Below are 20,553 nucleotides of genomic sequence, written 5' to 3' on the forward strand. Positions count from 1 at the left end.
GAGAGATGTATATTGAACTCCTAAGTGGACTGGGCAGACATCTGGGTTCCTGCGTAATCATCCTTTGTGGGTGGGTACGTTAATTCACAAATTGGCAGGGATGCTGCTTGGTGAGATCACCAATAGTCCGTCCACTACAGATAATACTACTACTACTAGGGAGTGGGGATGAGATCTTTGACTGTGAACACTTTTTTGTTTCCCTCCCATTCCTGTTACCAGCTACTGCATCTGCTGGAAGGCAGGGACATGCTCCTGAAGTGCGGACACCAGCATGGGCCGGAGCTAAGCAAATACATGTACACCGCTGCAGGCAGCAATGGTCAAGAGAAAGCATGATGGAGGCTTTGGTGGCAGCCTTGGAATTGCAAATACATTCTGTGGATAAATGATGGGATGAACTCCAGGAGGTGTATCAAAAGATTGAAGAACGAGAGGCGGCAGCTCATCGGGACATCATCCCCAGCACAAGGGAATTCCTTGACCTGACCAGAAAGTGCCATCAGGATATCACAGAGAGCTGACGATGGAGGGCATGTTCAGAGAGGAGCTCCTTAAACACATGACCCCGGCCCCTGTTCATGAGCTGTCTCCGCCCAGGACCACCCATGCAACATCTACCATACATGCCTCCGTCCGTGAGCTGATCCTCATAGAGACTCCTATCTGTGATCAGCCCCCCCCCATAGCAACAACCTCAGTGACAGCGAGTGAGAGGCATTCTTACTCTAGCAGGCCAAGGAGAGCACCACTACGCTTTAGGGATGAAGGGGAGAGTAAGACAGAGAGGGCACTGGTGGGGAAGTAGAGCTTATGATGGGTGATGGGTTTTTAGTTGTTAATGCTGTTGCTTCTGTAGGAAATCAGGGAGTGGGCATTGTGTTCTTGCATTGCTTCAGTTACTGACAATAAAATAAATGCTTTGGTGAAATTAAAATGATTTTTGTCCATGTCTGTCTGCTGTAATGGGAATAGTTGTAGAGGCATGGATTGTGGGGGGAGATAAGCCAAACCAAAGAAAACCTGGCTTGTCTCAGACACGTGTACTAATGAAAGAGGACATGCCCACCTCCAATCCTACCCATGCATGCATCAGTGGCAACCTGCCTTAGCAGGGAACCTGCTGTTTCCTGATCCCTGCAGACACTGCGAATCCGGGATAATGATGTTCCAGAGTCATACAGCCTGGGACCACGACTTGAGGTTCCCATTGTGGGACTGTCCCACTCAATTAGGGATGGGTGGGCACCATACAGGGACTGATCCACAGGTGATCCACAGCATGTGCCCATGTGCACACTCTTAATAGTATCTGGAAGCAAAACTAATGGAGTTCGGCCATCAATGAAGCAGTTCCATAACGTAAGACTAAGCACGTGAAGCAGCCACAGCAAAACAGTTTACATAGATTATAACCTTGCTCCCTTTTCTTTGTGGTAATTTTTTCAGATGTCCCTCTCCTCAGAAACTCCTTTGGTTCACATGTGGGTCTTTTGGCATGAAAATTGGTTGTAAGACTTCCTCTTAGATGCCAGAGGAGTCTAAAGAGCTGATCCTGTGAGGACAAAAATCCTTACTGGGAGGTGCAATGCAGCTTCAGTTTCCATTGGTCTAGAAGAGCTTGCTGGATGCCCACAGAAATCAGTACCTAAGGTACAGTAGGTTGACCTTGGGGGATTGAAGCTCAGAGTCATCTGACATGAGGATCTAGCTTTTATTAAACAGAGTGAATAGCATAGAATCATTTTCATCTTGCTTGATCCAAATGGTTATTGTATAATCAAAATGGGCTGCATTATTCCTGTGTAAGGTCCTCTCTAATTAGTGAGAGGTCAGGCTGACTGGCCAAAAACAGCCAGTCATAGAATCATAGAAAATTAGAGTTGGAAGAGACCTCAGGAGGTCATCTAGTCCAACCCCTGCCCAAAGCAGTCACACTACACAAGTGGATTTTTCATACTGTAATGGCTGCCAGTAAAAAACTCAATATTGGTATTTAAAGAGCTATGGAAAGGCTGCAAAGTTAGCATCCTACTGAAATGTGTCTATACAGTTCACTGGCAATGTTGCCAGTCACCTAGTTCATAGAAGTCTTTTGATGAGGATTAAAGGAGCGTAAGGCATGAGCTTGCTGAGCAGGAAGATAGCAGGTATTTATGTTTTTGCCCATTCAGCTTTCTTACCCGCATTGTATCTGATGCTATGGCTTTGGGAGACAATACTAGGATTGTTGTTTAGGTGACAATGTCTACATTTTGGCTTAGCGAACACTCATATGTGGCACACGGCTGTGGAGAGGGAAAATTACTTAATAGATTGAACTTATTTCAGGACACTGTGAAAAGAGGAGCAGACACCCTGGAGAGGCAGAGACAAGGAATGGGTGGAGCCTTAACCCTTCATTCATGCAATGGATCAGCCAGTGAAGCTGGACCTAAGTTAAGGTAGAATGACCTTTCTGGTCAAGGAGATGGCGAAATACTTTTTTATCTGGAGCCAGCGAGGACCCAGGGAACAAATTGTGACAGTTATGGTCTGGTCTGTAGCCTGCTCCTACTTTTCCTTGTATGGTTATAACCTAACCATAACTAATATATTTTAAGCATGATGAGTATTAATTAGATTCACATTATGTGTCTAATATGATTTTAGTTGGATGTTTGGTACAGTTTTGGTTGTAAGGTAGACTTTTTAAAAAATGGATTAGTCACATCAGAAACAATGTGTTTGGAGTGCTGAGCAGTTCTTCTGTTGGTACAATTGCTTCATGAGTTTGCATGCTCCAAAAGTTTGCATGTTTCTGATTGAACTAAACCCACAACTATGAGCAAAGAAACACCATTTTATAAAAAAGAATCTAAGATTTCATTGCCTCATAGCAACAGCCATTGGCCCTGCCCAATTTTATAAAATTAATGGAAATGTCCTGTCCACAAAGCCATAAGGCAAATCAAAAGAACCAATAGCTAATGGTAAAGCCAGACAAGTTCAAATGAGAAATGAGCCTTATTTTTTTAACAGTGAGAGTGATTAACAGTGTGACATACTCCTAAAGGATGAGGAAGATTCTCCATCTCTTGAAGTCTTCTTCCAATGAATGCTCTTTCGGAAGATGTGCTTATGTTCTGTTATGCAAGAGACCAGACTGGGTGATTTAATGGTTTCTTCTGGCCTTAAAAAATCTATGAATCTTTAAATTGTATTCAATCTAGTCATTGTATTTAATCTTTTTTCCAACAAGACATATTTTAGCAGTTAACCAAGGCAGAATTTAGTTGTTTCTAGTAAGTAAGTGACAGATAAATGTGGGTAATGTTTTCTTGAAGCCCTTTGGTCTAAGCATCTTGATGTGGTTTCTTTCATGGTTTTTCATACATGAGGAACCCGGCAGCATGTGGGACATGACTAAGTTCCCAGTCTGAGCTCATACTGTAATATACCCAGTTTTTTCTTACAAAAATAATGGGCTCTTGGATTCAATGCAGAATTCTTTTCCAGGGACAATACTATACATAGGCTTTCCCTTTCAAGTCATGTTTCATGTTGAATTTCCTTATGCAGAGAAAGTAGTCTACCAGCCAGTTAGATTAGCTTTTACAGAGCTGCCCTAAATGCCCCAAGAATAAATGCATCTTCCTGGAGGACAAATCCTGTTTATTCCAGTGCATGCTATTGTAGTGTGTGCCATTCTGCTTATTTTTCTGGTGATTTTTTTTGTTTGTTTGGGGGTTTTTGCTACTGGGAAATCCCGGTAGCACATTTTGCCCCACATGCAAATTTGCAGCACAGGGCACATTTTAATGTTCCACATATGCAGTTTGTGGTGCCACAAAGAGGTCTGTGGCACCACAAACTGCACATGCCTACGTGTGTGGACATGGCCAAGGTGCTACCTTTGTTTCTGTACTTTGCAGAGGGGGTGAAATAATGAATTGTCAGGAACAAACAATTCCCTTACCCTGCCTAGAAAAGTTTTATTCTGACCCTCTGATCATATAGCCAGTCATGCAACAAAAGGAAATGATTCATGGTAACAATCAACACACCCCATGGGACAGGGGTGGGCAAAATGTGGCCCGGGGGCCGGATGCAGCCCGCCAGGCCATTCTATCCGGCCCGCAGGGCCCCTACAAATTTAGAAAATTAACATTTGTCTGCCCCTGGTTGCCTATCATTCGACCTTCGATGGCTTGCCAAAACTCAGTAAGCGGCCCTCTGCCCAAAATAATTGCCTGCCCCTGCCATAGGAAGTACTTGCCAAATCAAGACTCCAGCATTTCACAGTGTTGTCTTTAATTAGGTCAAACAAAAAGACAGCAAGACAAAGATTTTCAAAGTGGAGCAGTGCCATCTAACAGTATAGAAAAAATACTGTTGTTACTACTTGTCTTGACAGACTTTCTACCCCAGTGGTGGGGCAACCATTTTGGCAGGTGCCACAACATGAGCCCTGCACCCTCTCTGAGTGCCACTCTGATCCCCTTCTCCAGATGAATCTGCTGTTTTCCTTTCTGCTCCTTGCCCTGTGCTCTTTGGTTCATCTGTTGCCCTGCTCTATCTGCTGCTGTGCTCCCTGATCCCTCTTCAGTCTGCTATATACTACATACAGAGGCTCCTTATGCCACTTGCGGTACATATGCTACAGGTTGTCCATCCCCGTTCAACCCAATATCTGCTCTTTGGTTAAAGTAACCTCTGGTAAAGAGTGCAAGCCAAACTCTTCATTTTGGGGAAATTTTGTCATTCTGCAGAGGTGGTTAGCAAAGGCAGGCTGCCAAGCAGTGCCTCAGAAGAAACCAGCACAGAAAGGAGTGCAAAGGTCACAAAAATTATTCATTGCTAGACAGGGTGGCTAACAATATAGGAATAATGGTTCTAGAAAGAAAGAGGCTACTGTCCTGTCTGTTAGGTTTGGGTAGTGGATGTGACGAGGTTATGCTGTAGCCCCAGAGCATATCTCTGAGCTAGATGGAAGTGGCTTCCACCCTCCTCAAAACCTCTCTTTTCATTGGCCCCAGGTGGCATGCAGTCTCTCCACTTTTATCACAGAGCTCCCCCAACACAGAGTTTGGCATGGAACTTCAGCCCAGCGGTGAATTTATCTGAACAGCGGATGCTGGGTAGAAGCCCCTATTTTGGCTTGGTGTGTGCAGGGAATTTCACCTATTAGGAATAGGGTCAGAAATGGACCACACTCCAGCCACCCCCGACTTATAAAACCTTCCAAACAGCAGTGATCTTCAGCTTGACTCAAATGGCCTGTAGGCCATGTATCATCACTTAAAGCACTCCTGTTTGAGCTCCTTAATAGGATCTTTCATTAGTGTTATGCTACCAGCAGCTATGATGATGATTAGGCCTATTAAATGTTTGGCAGTCTGTGCAATATACATGCCAAGATATGTTAGATCAGCATCATCCAGCCTAATTTTTTTGTTATTAATTTCTGTCATGTACGAAAACACGCTCATTTACAGAACCATAAGAGGGCAGCATTCTATCTGTCATGCATATCTTCTTTCTGTTCGGAAATTAACAGACATTTTCTCTACTGTTCATCATATAAACCACAGAGATTTTTCAGAATGTGTTATATATACTCTGGGGCTGATCCAGTGCCCACAGCAATCAGTGGAAGTCTTTCTCTCCACTTAAGTAGGTGCTGAACTGGGCTTTCAGCTGCTAAGAATGACATCAAAAGGAACCGCCTGCATGGCTTAAATGTAAAGGTACAGTATATATCTCCATAGCTGCCCAGAAAACAAAGATGTGTGTTGCTACTCGTCATAGTGATTAACTACTGGAACAAACTGCCAGGGAAAAAGGTGGCTTCTTCATCTCTTAAAGTCTTCATATCAAGAATGGATGCCTTTCTGGAACTTGTGTGTTGGCCAAACACAATTTTTTGGGTTAAGTACTGGGGAAGCTGAGTGAACTGTTCTGGCCTATGTTATGTAGGAAATTCAAAAATGAGTTGAAGCTAAATGATTCAGACTAGAACTAAGCCAGAAGTTTTTAACCATGAGGGTAATTAATCAACATTTCACCAATGGTTCTGATGGCGCTTTTTGAATTAAAATGTGATGTTTTTCTAAAATACTGTGTTCTGGTTCAAACAGAATTTAATCCAGGGATGGCATTTGGCCTGTGCTATGGAGGAGGACAGGCTTTGATCAAAAGGATTCCTTCTGGCTCCATAGTTTATGAATCTAATGATTCTTTCTAGCCTTAAAGACTTATGAATCTATTGAACAAAATACAGTCAAATAAACACATTATTGTTTATTAATACAAACTGAACTGAAGGGCTGAATACTCAATGATATAGGAGATAAGCTATAGAACTTTTCACTTTGAAGATGTTGATTCAAAATCCAACCCAGATTACCTATAAATCCAGTTTTTAGCCTGATGGATAATGTCAAAAGTCAAATGAACCTGCATGTGTTCAGTCCAGTTTGTTCTGGCAAGTGTTATTAGCATCTTTATTGGCAGCCTTAGAGAAAAATAGGACTAAATGTTAGGGGAACTGAACTGTCCTTTCTTTACCACGTGAGGTGGTGACCCAACTCCAACCCTGGTAGATTTGTTATTAAATCATATTTTGGTAGTTTATTTTTTTCATCTTTTCATTGGGAAATTCCTGTTTGTCTCTTATTCCCTATGTGTATTACAGTCATTCTGACATGCCTAAAATGGCATATTTTTACTGTAAATCTAGGAATGGGGACAAATTGTGGTTTCACAACAAGATTGTGGGGAAAATAGAAATGGAGGCAAAGCATGCGCAAGTCAGGCAGTACTAAATGAATGTAATATGTAGACTGAATTTTAGAAAAAAAATTGCAGAACTCTCCTATGAGATTCTGGAAATAACCAAGCAAAATAAGCTTGATCAGAAACACACTTATTATTGCACATTAGCTTGATTTTTAATATGCATTTTGGTATGAAGGACTATTTGAAATAATTGATTCTTCCATCAACCCTCTGTTTTATTGTCAATTTACAGTTTTTAATTATAGAGCCATTATTACTGGGAAAACATTAATTTCCTGCTTGCAGTTTTGAGGCCCTTACAAAGTGTCAGAGTTTGCCAGCTTGAAATGTTTTCCTTTTGTCACCAACAGAAAGAAAAATGTGGAGCATTATTTAATTTCCTGTAACTTGCAGTACAAAAAAACATGTTTGATACCAAGTAAATTTTACCAAGATGAGTGTACATGTCTTTTGTTTTGGTAGAAATAAAGTAGAAGACTTTACCTTAGCCTACCCTTTGAGAGGGCTTTGATTGCTATTTTTGACTGGATTTTAATAAGGGTTTTTTTCCTGCTGGTTTCAACAGATGAGTGATAATACTTAGCACTTAGGTCCCAATGCAGCAAGGTATTTCAGGTAGTACATGTGGCACGAGGACAACGTCTTATTGCAGTGCTCCCTACAGCCCTAGTGGAGTGGCATAGACGTTAGGGGTGTGCGAAGCGGATCCTATTTGATTCAGATTCGGATTCAGCCCAAATCAGGGACAGTGATTCGGATCACTGTCTCCCATTTGATTTGGCCAAATCTGAATCTGAAGATTTGATGCTCATCCAGAGAAAGAACATTTAAAGCTGTGTCTATGTCTGAATAGCTGAATCTTTCCAAATCTCTCCAAATCAATTCAGAGGGATCTGATTCAATTCAGAGAAATTAAAGGGTCTCCTGATTTGATTCGGATTTAAAGATTCGGCCACTGAATAGGGCCAAATCTCCACTGAATTGAATTAGGGACTGAAGCTTCGCACAGCCCTAATTGGCATGCCCTGTGAAGGAAGAGGGTTGAAGCAAACAGTCAATTGGTACAAGGATGAGAAAACCCAGGCAAAACTGCAGAGGCTAGCTGCTTCTGTTTCTGCTGGCTCTTCTCTGCAGTTTTCCCCTCAACCCCACATGACAGGTGCCCCACAGATATGTATTTGTGAGGGTGCTGGCAGGATTTCTGCTCTGACGTGTGGCCCTAGTTAGCCCCCAGTGTCAGACCTTCCTCCCAGTACAGCAGATTTCTCTTTAGCTATTTTCTTCGTGCTGACTACAGTCTCGTTGTGTGGAATTACTTTTAGCTATAGTGCTTTTCAATAACAGAGCCCATTATTATATTTAGCTATTTAGGGAAAGGAAATAAAAGGGAGTAAAGAAAAAGAAGAAGGCAAAAGAGTGCAAATCATACAGCTGCACATGCAAATGAGGTCACGCTTGCCTTAGGGGTCAAAGGGCAAAGGCAAAGGTCTGCCTAAGCTGAGATGGCCCATCTTGGTGCAGGTAAGGCCAGGATACCCGCACAAATCAAACTCCTTGTTAACAACTAGGCCAAAAAGTAACGTGCGGTTTAAAACAGCATAGTCTCAAGGTGGTTTTACCAGTGTTGCCAGCTCTTACATAACTTGGAATTTTTCTTAAAAGACTCAGGAATACTAGTCATATGAAAACTTTAGCATCTCAGCTTTAATTTTTAAGAAAGCAAGCTTCTAGCTTGAAAGAAGACCCAAATAGTGCCAACACCAGCATGGCAGATAACAAACAAAAACGGTTACTTTAAAAAGCACCATGAGTTTACACCAATGAAGATATATGGGAGTCCATCTCATGATTTTTTGAAAACTTGGGGACTAGCGATAGTCATTCTCATTCCTTCAGCCTGCGGATTGAGTCCTTATTCACAATTTGCGTCAAAATGGTAAATCATTTTTGCCCTGGAAATGTACTATATGTATCTTGTAGCTTTTATAGCCCTTTATTCAGGCACCATATATCTTGGTTTAACTGCCTAAGGTTTCCTGGCCTGTTTTCTGCTTTCTGAGCAGTCTGTGGCAAGCCATGGATATTGACTCATTTAACAGGCACTTGATGTTTTCAGAGGAGAGTATATTTTTTTAAGTAAGCTTCAAAGCAAAATACCAAGAAGCACGATGAAGTGAAATAAAATATACCCTTTAATCAAGACAGTAGTTTTGAATACATCTTTTTTGCTGTCACAATCAATTCATAGAGTGCCAAAACCTGTCAGCACCAATTTTCAGCCCTTTGTGTACTTCTATGGCTCCCATGTTGGTAGCAGTTATCAGATAGACAACTGAGGCACTGAGAGTCTGTGGCCCAGGCCCTCAAGGCTTTTATGTGTATAGTAACTGCCATTAATTTCTAAAACTAACAGGAGAGAGAACAGAAGCACAAAGAAAGTTACCGTGAGATCCATAAGAAGACTTAAGCATGGTGATGCTAAGTATCCCCATGCCTAAAAATTAGGCAGCAGTTTCTGGGTGTTGAATTGGCAATCTCATGTTAAGCACCAGAGCTCCATATGCCTTCAATGAGAAGCGTTAAGTGCCCACTGTGGTTTATAACAGCTGGCAAGCTGAGCAAGATGGAGCTGGAGCCAGCTAAGAGGGAGTGCTAGAGAAATGCTTTATACAGTCCTGGGTTAGGCATATAAGTGCAACTGGGATTCACAGCTTGAGATCTGGACCTCATCATTGGTGATCCCTCGCGGTTGAGGATGATCACTCCCATGGGTCAAGTAAAGGGTTGTAGATGAGTCTGTTGATGCCTAAGAAGACTGATCCTAGAGCCGCAGACTCTCTGGCAAATGCCACAGGGAGGGTCAGAGGGAGAGTCAAACTGCAGATTTCTTGGGCTTGTTCCCTTTCCTTCCATTTCTGTCATTTTTCTGCCTCCAAGGTGAGACGATTTTCCTCAAAGTAATATGTGCCTTCTCTCACAAGGCATCACTGAGAAGCAGGGCCAGCAGTTGCTGTAGGGATGTTGGAGTTTGTGGGCCTACTAGGGGCCGAGGCTAGCCCCTGATTATATCTGATGCTGAAGCCAGGGGCTCAGATGAGCCCGGTGGAGTAAAGGGCTGCCAGATAGAAGATCTCTGAGACTCTAGACAAGCCTGGGGTGTGATGACTGCTTTGTGGGGCCTAGAGGGGACCCCTCATGTCCAGTCCTCATCACTCTCCTGCCCCTGCTGCAGCAGATTGTTCAGGGCAAAGATTGGGCTTATAAGTCACATGCCTGCGTACCCACATGACCTAGCCTCCACCCCCCCTTTCTTCTTTCTCCTTTTTCCTCTCTTTCTCCCTTTCTCTTTTCTCCCTCCCTTTTTCTTTCCCACTTCCTTTCTCTCTTCTTCCCCCTCCACCCCCCTGCTGGATACAGTCATCTTTGCTTGCGAAGGATGAACAACAAGATGGGGGCCCCATTGAGGAAAGGAGTCAGCTGATTGTAAGATTGACCCGGGGCTCTCAACTGGCCCAAGCTGTGGCCAGGACCAGAGTGGCTGAAGAGCAAGCATGCTCACTGCGAGGGGCAGGCGAGGGCAGTGGAGAGCATGAGGCCAAGTGGGAGGCCTGAATAAGAGTAGGACCTAGGAGGAGACCTGACTGAAAGTGAGGCCCATGTACATTGACAGACACTTGATGTCTGAGTGGGCCGAGTTGGAGGTCCAGGCATGTTGGCAGACACCTGAGGCTCACGGGGCATAAGGCCCTATAGCCCCAGTGGGGGGGTAGAGTATGAGGAGCTAAGAGCCTAATGAGAGGCAAGGAGCCCAGAGTGCATGTGGGAGTAGAGGCCCCAGTGAGGGGGGCATGGGTAGAGGCCCCAGTGATGGGGCATGAGGCTCAGGCACATCTAAGAACACTTGAGGCCAAGTTGGGCCAGAGGCTGAGCGCGGCCCAGCAATGGGGCTAAGGGAGTTGGAAGTGATCTTTGGATGCCATCTGTGAGGCATGGGACATGGTGTAGGGACAGTATAGAGCCATGTAAAATGTGCTTGGCATCAGGGCATTAAAATGAGCAGCCTTCCACCTGGAAACATCTATTCAATTACATCAAAGGCATGGCAGGAAAGTTAGGTGGATGGACTGCCCTAGACATGTGGGCAGGCCAATACTGTGACTGGTGCTGGGGATGGCGCACTGTCACATAGTGTTAGCATCAGTGAGGACACTGTTATTTGTGTGATGATTCTCCCACTTTATGCCAACGATCTTCCAGAGATAGCACCGGTGATGGGCTTCCAGGCTTTTCAGGTTGTCCCTGTGGTCACCCCAGTTTCACAGCCATAGAGAAGAGTTGGGATTACCATAGCCTTATATAGTAGGAGCTTTCTTCAAATCCTGATGTCATGATTGTTGAACACAAGAGGATTCAGTGTTCTGAAGGCAGAGCTGGCACATCAGATCCTGTACTGAATCTCCTCATCAATGCTGGCTTTCTTTGTGAGATGGCTGCCAAGGTATGCAGTGTTCAACATTCTCCAATTTCTGCCTGTCAGTGAGGATCTTTGCTGGTGGGATTCATTGGTCCAGAGCAGGCTGGCAAAGCACGTTTGTTTTTCCAATGTTAAGGGTCAGTCCCAGGCACTAGTATGCTTGAGAGAAGTGGTTAAGGACTGTTTGTAGGTCCTCCTCTGTATGTGCAATGACAACTCAAGCATCGGCGTACAGAAGTTCCACAATCGAGACCGAAGAAACTCTGGTTTTGACATGGAGGTAGGAAAGATTGAACAGGTTCCTATCTATCCTGTACTTGATGCCGATGCCATGTGGCAGATGGTCATGGAAGAGCATCTCGATAACCGCAAGAAAAATGGAAGATCTGGACCTAGATGTGGTTTAGGTTGTCACTTCATGCTTAGGCAACTGACTCACTTTGACAATATGAGCCTGGTCGGTAGTGGTCTTTTGTATAAGATCTGAATGTTTAGGATGGAGTAGGTTCAGTTCTGTCCATTTTTCTGTAGAGGCACTTTTCTGTCCACTTCCTCAGAGGAAGAGAGCTTTGGATGCCATTCACTAACTGCCAGTGCTTTTTATGCATTTTATCCATTGTCTCTTTAATGCAAAATGAATAAATCCCAGAAGCAGAAGCTAGGCTTTCCTCCTTCCTAGGGCAGTTTCTTTGCCACTGTGCCAGCAAGTTGGCTATTAGTCATATGACAACTATACACCATTTTGTGACTTTGAATAATGCTGGCCATGAGCACTGAACTCACTTCACTCAGCATGTATTAGGCATACTCTCAGCACACTTTCCAGATTAGACCCTTCTATGAATACCTAGTTTGTGGACACTTATTAGTAGGGCCTGGTTTAAATTGCTATTTTGCATTTTTCACGAAAATCACAAATTTGTGATTTTCATGAAAAATGTGATCTGGACCAAAATGCCATGATATGGCCACCTGCTGAGGAGTTCTCCAGCAAATAGCCATATCATGGCATTTTGTTGGAACAAGATGGCTCCTGCAGCCTTGGCGAAGGGGTTGCAAAAGGAACAGGGGGAGGAGAGATCTTGCAGAAGGGTATGGCAGGAGCAGTTTGCTCCTCTGAGTGAGAAGACTGGGTCACCAGGGGTTTGAAGCACCTGGGGGCTGCCTTGGCAGATGGCCCTGGCACTGGGTAGAGGAGGGGCTGTTCGTTCGTCTGGGGGGGAAAATTGGATCACTGGGGGTTGGGGACAGGGGGAGAGGAGACATGGACAGAGGAGCAAACAGTCCCTCCCCTACCTGGTGCCAGGGCCATCTGCTAAGCAGCCCCCAGCCCCCATGCCTCAATGTTCTTGTCCAAAGGAGCAAACAGCCCTTCCCCTACCCATCTCCAAGCTCTCTTCTTCCCATGTCCCTTTTGCAACCCCTTCCCCCATCCCTTGGGCTGCTAGGCTTTTGCTGCTGGCTGAAGAATATTTTCCCCAGCCTGCAGCAGCTATCAGCAAACAGGAGCAATCAGGGAGAGTGGGAGAGGGGGGGCATGCCACGATCTGGGCATGAAAATGGCAGCCCCTTCCAATAAAGACAGGCAAGCTAGACCTGTGATTTAAATCAGGCCTTACTTATTAGCCTCCTAGCTCCTTTGGCTGATGTGGTAGAAGTCCCAGGCTATGCACAGTGGGTACTATGAGTAGGACTCATAGTAGAGGTGATATCTTTTATTAGATCAACAAGATTTTTTCCAAAAAAATTCTTTAATTGCAAGTTTTCGAGCACAAATACCCTTCATCAGGCATTCGAGAAAAGATTGAAAAGTTCTCCTGGGTAGAAATGAAAGTTCATATTTCATCGGATTTCACAGAGGAGTCAATAGATGGAAAACTCCAGTTCATAGCTGGTATGGAACCTATCACCTCCTGTGCGGGGCTATGCACAGTAGCTTTTGTCAGTCTTTTCTGGCAACTAAAGTACCTAATGGCTCTCAGATGCCTAAGGAGGTTAGGCAGGATTTCTGTGAATTGTTCTTTTGTACTTGCACCTAAATTCCATTGGGCACGCGTCTACACATTTATTAATGTGCCGTAATTGGCGCTACTGCGCATTAGTGCAGATGAACAGTTTTTTGGTGACATTAATGCACAGTAGATTTATTCTACAGCACATTAGCATGAGTTTTGCCCATATGCTAGTACACGATAGAATTAGTCTTCTGCACATTAAGTGTCTTGTGTAGACGTGCCCACTAAGTCTCTTGTGAGACGACTTAAATCTTACCCTTATAACATCGGTTGGCAACTAATGGCCTATGGGCCACATCTGACCCACAAAGAGGGGATTCAGCAGCATTCAGTGGTGTGAAGCTTTGTCCACACCACACCACACTGCTCTGCATCCTGGCTGGGCACTTTGACCGTGTCGCACTGTGGCTGGGTGGCAGACATAACCAAGGAGAAGCCAGGAGAAGTGGCAACAGTCAGGTCTCAGTGCCAGCCTGTCTTCCACTCGAGCTGGGTCATTCCTACCAGGAAAACGTTGTCATCCCCTGCCTTAGTACATTGGCAAGGTCATGCAAGTAATCAGTGCCAGAGCAAGGACTCAAACTCAGGCATCTAAAACCCTGGAAGCCAAACGATTGGAACGTTATTCTGCACAGGTAGAGGGAATCTTGTAAAAGCAATGTAAAGTTCTGCTTCCTTGCATGCTGATGACCTTAAAGCAGAGCACTTTGGTCCCTTACCAGCTTGAGAAACAGGGTCTGACAAACAGTCCTAAATATCCTATGCTATCTGTTTGCAGCATTAAATGTCATTTAGACTGAATATATATTGCTGCTGTTTGGGTATAGGAGGAAAATCGTAAGAGTATTAAGTTTTGTCCTGAAGTCAGCTTGCCATGTGAAGGCTTGTCTGTACAGTACTGCAGCCTCTCCCATTCTTGTCCACAGCGCCTGCTCTTTTGCCCTCCATCTCCAGTGATCGTGAGAAAGAGCACTGGAGATGCATGCAGTCACCTGGCAAACTTCCAGCATACTCAAAGGGATTGAGTATGTTCAGACCCTCTGGTGCCAGGACACGCTGCCACTGTACAGACAAGCTCTGATTCTCCTATTGTGGAAACACTTACTAAAAAAATAGGAAGAATCTAATGAACTTCAATAGAAATTGAATAGCCTTCTGGAGAAAAGCCTGTGGTATTTACTAGTGATAATTTTTTCTGCACTTTTTTAAAACAGTTCTTAGGCAAGGATGTAATTCTCTATGAAATTCCAACATTCTAAAAAGCCTATAAAATATGTTTCATTAAATTCCAAAGGATTTTTCCATGAGGCAAGCTCTAGAGGAAATAGTCGTGTTGTAGAAGGCTTTTTCAGGCTTAGAAAGCTTCAGAGAAGCTATTTTTATTGCATTAGCATGCACTCTGCATTCTTGCCTGCTGTTTCACATTCACTGTTTTGTTCCTTCACAAACTGGTCTGAATGCAAAACAAAATTATTTAAAAGAATGCTCAGCGAAAATGGGTCAGAAGTTTGTATATGGTTCCACGTGGTCCTCGTTTTTCATTGACATTTTGCCTTAAGACTTTTTGTAGCAATATGAAAAGAGAAAGTGGAGACAGGGAGAGAAAAGGTCTTTTTTGGAGGAGAAATGCCTTTGCATTTCGAGAAAAGTTCTCAAACAAACTAGCTTGTTTTTAGCTTTCCTTCCACAGTCCAAGTAAACAATTTAAAGAGGAACCACTGAGTTCTTCATCTGAAAGGGTATCTTATTTTCATTCTTTCTTGTTTGTAATCTTCGCTTGGAATCTGGAAAATAAAAAGTCTTTCTTTACTTGCTCTGTCTTTGCCCATATGATGATGTTTCCATCCCTCAACCCTCCCCATTATTTTTCTTACATTCCTCACATATTGCCGCATTTTATCATCTCCACATTTTTGGGCTGAAATCAACTTCATCATGACTGAAACAATGAGGGCAGGATTTCCTGAAAGCTGATGCTTACAGGGTCATCTGCAGATGCTTTGATTTGATTCTTCCCTAAACTCCCCATTGCAGCTACCAAGAAAATCTGGGGACAGGGATAGTCTTTAGGGAGAATCCTTTAACTTGGTGTTTCCCTAGAGAAGTTTATTGCATCGCTCACCACCTTGAGCTGTGTGTGTTTTCCATAATTTGGCTCAGAATGATAAGATCTTTCCTATAGACTCAATGGATTTGTGGCAGCTTCCAGAAATATACAGGAGAGATGCAGAGCTATATTGCTCATCCAGGCAGGCAGACCAGCTATTAGATCCTAATACATCCAACCAAAGTAGAAAAGTGCATCAGGTTCTCTTCGAGGAAGAAAGAGTGAGCACGAAGGACTAGGGGAGGACTCTACCATTAAAAATAAGCTAGTTTAAACTGAGTCTTAGAATTTATTATTATGTCTCGGTACACATGTGTACAAACACAACTGAAACAGCATGGGAATGCCATCTGATTCCTATTCACTTCAGGAGGATGTGGAATAGGCCTTAAATGCCTTTGAATGTTGTAATATATGTTGAATTCATTGGACAAATTCAGGTGTGATGTAAGCTGTTTTATATCAATTAAAGTCAACAGAATGACATGTTTACCTGAGCAGTCAACTGCAGACAACCAGTTTAAAAATACCCAGTGGAAGTTCTGCAGTGATTTCAGTGGGGCCAAAATTTTGCCTGCAGCATGTATATTGTAAGAGAGTATAAATATGAGAGAAATTGAGAGTTATATCTGTTTATAGCAAAGCTGAATTCAACTCACTGTCAGTACTTAACAGGAAAAAAACAGAATTAGTTATTATCCTTAGTACAATAAGTTAAGAGCAACATATAATATAAATGATAATTCCGTGGAAACCCAATTGTTCTGTTCCTGGCTGACATGAATGGTACAATGCAGCCCGCTGTATTTGCACAATGAAGGAAGTAAAACATACTTTGCAAGGTACTGATGGAGTAAACAAAAATAAAAATCTTGTCACAGGGAACAAACAAATGTATTTTAGTATCTAACAACTATGCAGATCAACCAGCTCCTGGCATGTGTCTCATGAGCAGTTAGAAATGCTTTCCGCCTTTTTTCCTGCATCTTTTTTTTTTTTTACCTAGTCTGCCAACAAAAGGACAAAAGCTTTCTTATGCCTGAAGGTTGACTGGAGGCAAAAGTGTTTAAAAGCCCTTGTAACATTTACAACACAAATGTGTGCTCTCTCTGCAACAGACATGGCATGCTTCTCAGATGAATATAGCTATATCCATGTGAATGATATATGCCCTTTTATGTTCTTCACAAAAGTCCTCATGCCTTTGCTTACACCAGTGCAGTTTTCCTGGGTGGCAGAGAAGAATTTGACCCTAAATGTGAAAGAATTTTTGCAAATGCCTGTTATTTTATTTATTGTTATACTGGTTGCGCCATACGCCTTAGTCACAGCTGAGACCCTTTAGGCTTGGGTCTGTCTCACGAACCTTCCAGAGTAAAAAACCCATGTATGACGTGAGGGATGGGAATGCAGACAAGTAGATCCAATATTTATGTATACACAACACGTGTTTTAAAAAATTAGGCATGATTTGTAATCTATTTCTGCCTGTTCCTTAGTTTAGCTGCTCTTGTAGGCAGCGTAGAAGATGTTGCTGTTGTTAAGGAGAGGTTTGATGGCGGAAGTGGGGGGTCAGTGGTCTTGTACATGAGTTCAAGAGGGCTGTCACATGTTTAAGAGAGGTGTGGGTGAGTGCACAAAATGGTCGTATGGGATGCAGACAATCACGGATAGCATCAGTGGCAGAGCAGAGGAAACGAGTTCAACTTGAAAAGATGAGAGGATAGGTAAAAATGGGTAGAGATCTGAAGCACATGAAGGTGAAGACGAGAAGCTTCAAATTGACACAGTAGAAACGGAGAACTCTGAAATTGATTTTGGGAGCAAGTGCTAAAAAGGAAGGAGTCTGTGTAACTGCTGGAGAGAAAATATTACCTACCTACCACATAGCCATGATGTGAAGCTTATCGAGATACTCAGCCGGAAGAAATCATAAAAGTGTGCATTATTTTCATAACAGCTTGTTCCCTGAAGGATCTGGGCAGTAACATAGATTACTTTGTCACAACTTTTCAGTAAGCTTTATAAAATCCCTGTACAGAGAGCGTCTCCTGGTGGCACCCCACCTACCTCCTAACCAATGAGTAGACTCAGCAACTTCAGCATTCAAAGATGACCATTGACCCATAATGTTCTGCTGGTATAAACAGCAGACAAGATACAGCACTTGGCTACAGTGAAGACAACTCTCATAATAACAAACAGATTGTCTTCCTCATGGAAGGGGAGATGAAATATTCCTCACCACCAGTAGAAGACTGCAATAATCACCTGTGTCCTGCAATAGTCACCTGTGTCCTTCCCCCTCTTCCATTCTAAAAACAGCAATAGTGAAGAAGTAACCCAGCTTCTATTTAGATGGATACCTTTTCCACTGAGATGTGAGATTCACACTTGACTTGTCTAATGGAGTGAACAAAGCATTTGAATAGTTGCAAAAAAGTTCTTAGCAAGCTTTTGGCTGCAGTCACCCTTCTTCAGGCATGGGGAGTCCCTGCTGTTCTGAGACTCCAAGAAATGAGAGAAGCTAAAAGTGCGGCAGGATGTCAGTGAAAATTTCACTGACATCCTGTCACACTTTTAGCTTTTCTCATTTCTTGGAGAGAAATATATATGTTGAATATATGTTGAATTCACTGGACCTGCAGTGAATTTCACTGACATCCTGCCACACTTTTCACTGACATCCTGCCACACTTTTAGCTTCTCTCATTTCTTGGAGTCTCAGAACAGCAGAGACTCCCCATGCCTGAAGAAGGGTACCTGAAGAAAGGTGACTGCACCCAAAAGCTTGACAAGAACTTTTTTCCAACTACTCAGTTGGTCGAATAAAAGGTATCAGTATCACCCAAGCAGAGCCAAACCAGAATCAGTAAAGGAATTGCAGCTGATCTTAAGTTACTCCTTAACCAGTGATCTGTGTTCCAGAGTCACAAGCCAAATAACAGAAAAGTAAAATAAAAAGCTTGCTAGCCAGAAAGACTAACTGGCTACAACTTGTCTTGCTTCAGTTGCAGTTTTCTTAGCTTTCAATAAATGAAAGAAAAACAGAGCACTGAATTTTATATACTGTAGACAGTAACTTGAAAAGTTACTGGAATTGTTTCTGGCAATGGCAAACTCCAAGCTTATCAGATGCTTAGTTTTAGTGCTTAACTGGATTTTCCACCAGAAATTACTTGTCTGAGTGGATGCAGTCCCTGTGAATCACTGCAGGAAGGCTCCTACCCACTCCAAAACAGAATAGTTTAGGAGGTAAAGCAAGGCCATGAACATTGGTCCAGGAATGATTAAATAAAAGAGCACTTTTCTCTAAAACTATTCCTCTGATGTTCCCAGTATCCTCTGATTTCTAAACCTAGTCTTATTTACTAGTTCTTTCACTCCCTGGGAATCAGACATTCCTCAGATATTTTTAATTCCTACCTACAACTGCTAAAGCTCTCCTGTAGTTAAGAGTGTGCTCTGATGTTCAGATACCACAGTGAGGGTACGATATACAAACCTAAGGGCTTGTCTACACAAGTCAGCTGCTGTGAATTTACAGTGCAGTAATAGTGCCACACTAGCTGCCATGTGAATGCTGTTAGTCCCAGATTCTTTTCCACATTAAAGTGGCCCTTAGGCAGCTTTTAGGCATTAAACAGTGGGGGCAGCCACAAAGCTAAGATATCTGGGATTCTTACATGCTCTGTTTTGGCCTGCTTGTGCCGGGTGGTCCAGGATTGTGTTTAGTGACTTAAACATTTACTAGCTGCATACATGCCACTTAGACATTTTAAAGACTATAGGATCTGAGTCTGCATGTATCCCTGACAGATTAGGGTTACCTCTATAGTCACATAAGGTTGTCAGTTGTCAGAGTGGGAGAATTGTGCATTTCTGCAGGTTACAATCGGATCAGTCTCGGGTGGCACTCTAAGCTTCCCATGGAGAGAATGGGAGAGCTGTTCTGGATTGGCTAAAAGTCTGAGGGAAGATGGAAATTTTCTGTCCTGACAGCGGGGAAGACTTAAAGGTAAAATAGGGCCTCAGTGTTAGTGTGCAATAAGTAGCTTATTCCACTTCAAAGAGTGAGAAGTAGCTTATTCCACTCCAGAAAACTCACAAGGTTAGATGAGTACCTTCACTGTGAACAAAGTAAGCTTTTATTATACTCCCAGTGAAGTGTGTCCACAGGGGAATTAGAAAAGAGTAGATTGAGGCAGAGATTCTTGCAGTAACTTCCCCACATGGGGTGATGGTTTGTTACGTGATCAGCCCCCTGAAGTGCTCTATAGCCATGCACTGACAGAAGTGTATGGCTGCAGAGCGCTTTAGAAATGCCGGATTGTACGAGAATCTAAACCTTCATTACATGAGGGTTCAGAAGAAGGTGCTCCAAAGCAGAGCACCTTCATTAACATCTGTCAGTACCCACTGGGAGCAGGGCTGGGCTGAAACCACTCAGCCTCACCCCCAGTGCTGTCTTCAGAATGGGAGGGGGAGGGGAGAGAGCTCTGTCTGGGGTTTCCCCAGCCTGCCCTGGCAGGTGGAGCGGGTGGATGCAGGCTGGGGAAACCCTTGATCAAGCTCCCTCCACTCCTTTCCCCCTCTTCCATTCCAAAGACAGCACCAGAGCTGGGAAGGGGAAGGGGCAGGGCTAGGGGAGAGCAGCTGCAGACACGCAGCCACTCCAAACTGGAGCTCAATCTCCCAACCCCCCAGACCCAATAGCAAATGTCTCTTGAGTCAAGGGAACACTGTAACTCATGGTGCTTTCTGTGAAGTGCCATGAGTTACAGTGGGCAGTTGCATGTCTGCCAGCACTCATAAACAGAATTAATGACTTTCTTCACTTTGAGACTTTAAGAGAAGTCAGTTATAGCAGGTTGAAGTCCCAGGGGTGGCCATGACACCCCGGTAGCCATGCAGCTCCTGCCTGGCTCAGTCGCTACTGTAGCCCTCCCTTGATTGCTAGGCCTCCCACACCTTGATTTTATGAAAGATTAGGTAAGAGAGGCTGTCCATGTGCCTTAGAGTGAGCCTTAGTCCTGTGCAAGTCACCATTGGGTCCCTCCCAGACCCTATTTGTCTCGATTGTGCCTTCAAACTTAATAGGACCTCTCGGCCTGTCTGTGCCTTTCCAGCACATCTGTAGCCTCGGGGGCTCATTGCATGGTTTTGCCCTTCCCTAC

At 43.6% G+C, this 20,553-nt stretch overlaps 1 protein-coding gene across 1 annotated transcript in view; it reads left to right on the forward strand.

Moving 5' to 3' along the window:
• The window catches only part of TNFRSF11B (TNF receptor superfamily member 11b), a 94,252-nt gene that overhangs the window by 48,663 nt on the left and 25,036 nt on the right, over positions 1-20,553 (forward strand). The gene's annotated exons all lie outside the window — the stretch shown is intronic.

This window comes from Alligator sinensis, unplaced genomic scaffold, assembly GCF_000455745.1.
Source record: "Alligator sinensis unplaced genomic scaffold, ASM45574v1 scaffold895_3, whole genome shotgun sequence".
NCBI classification, from domain to species: domain Eukaryota; kingdom Metazoa; phylum Chordata; order Crocodylia; family Alligatoridae; genus Alligator; species Alligator sinensis.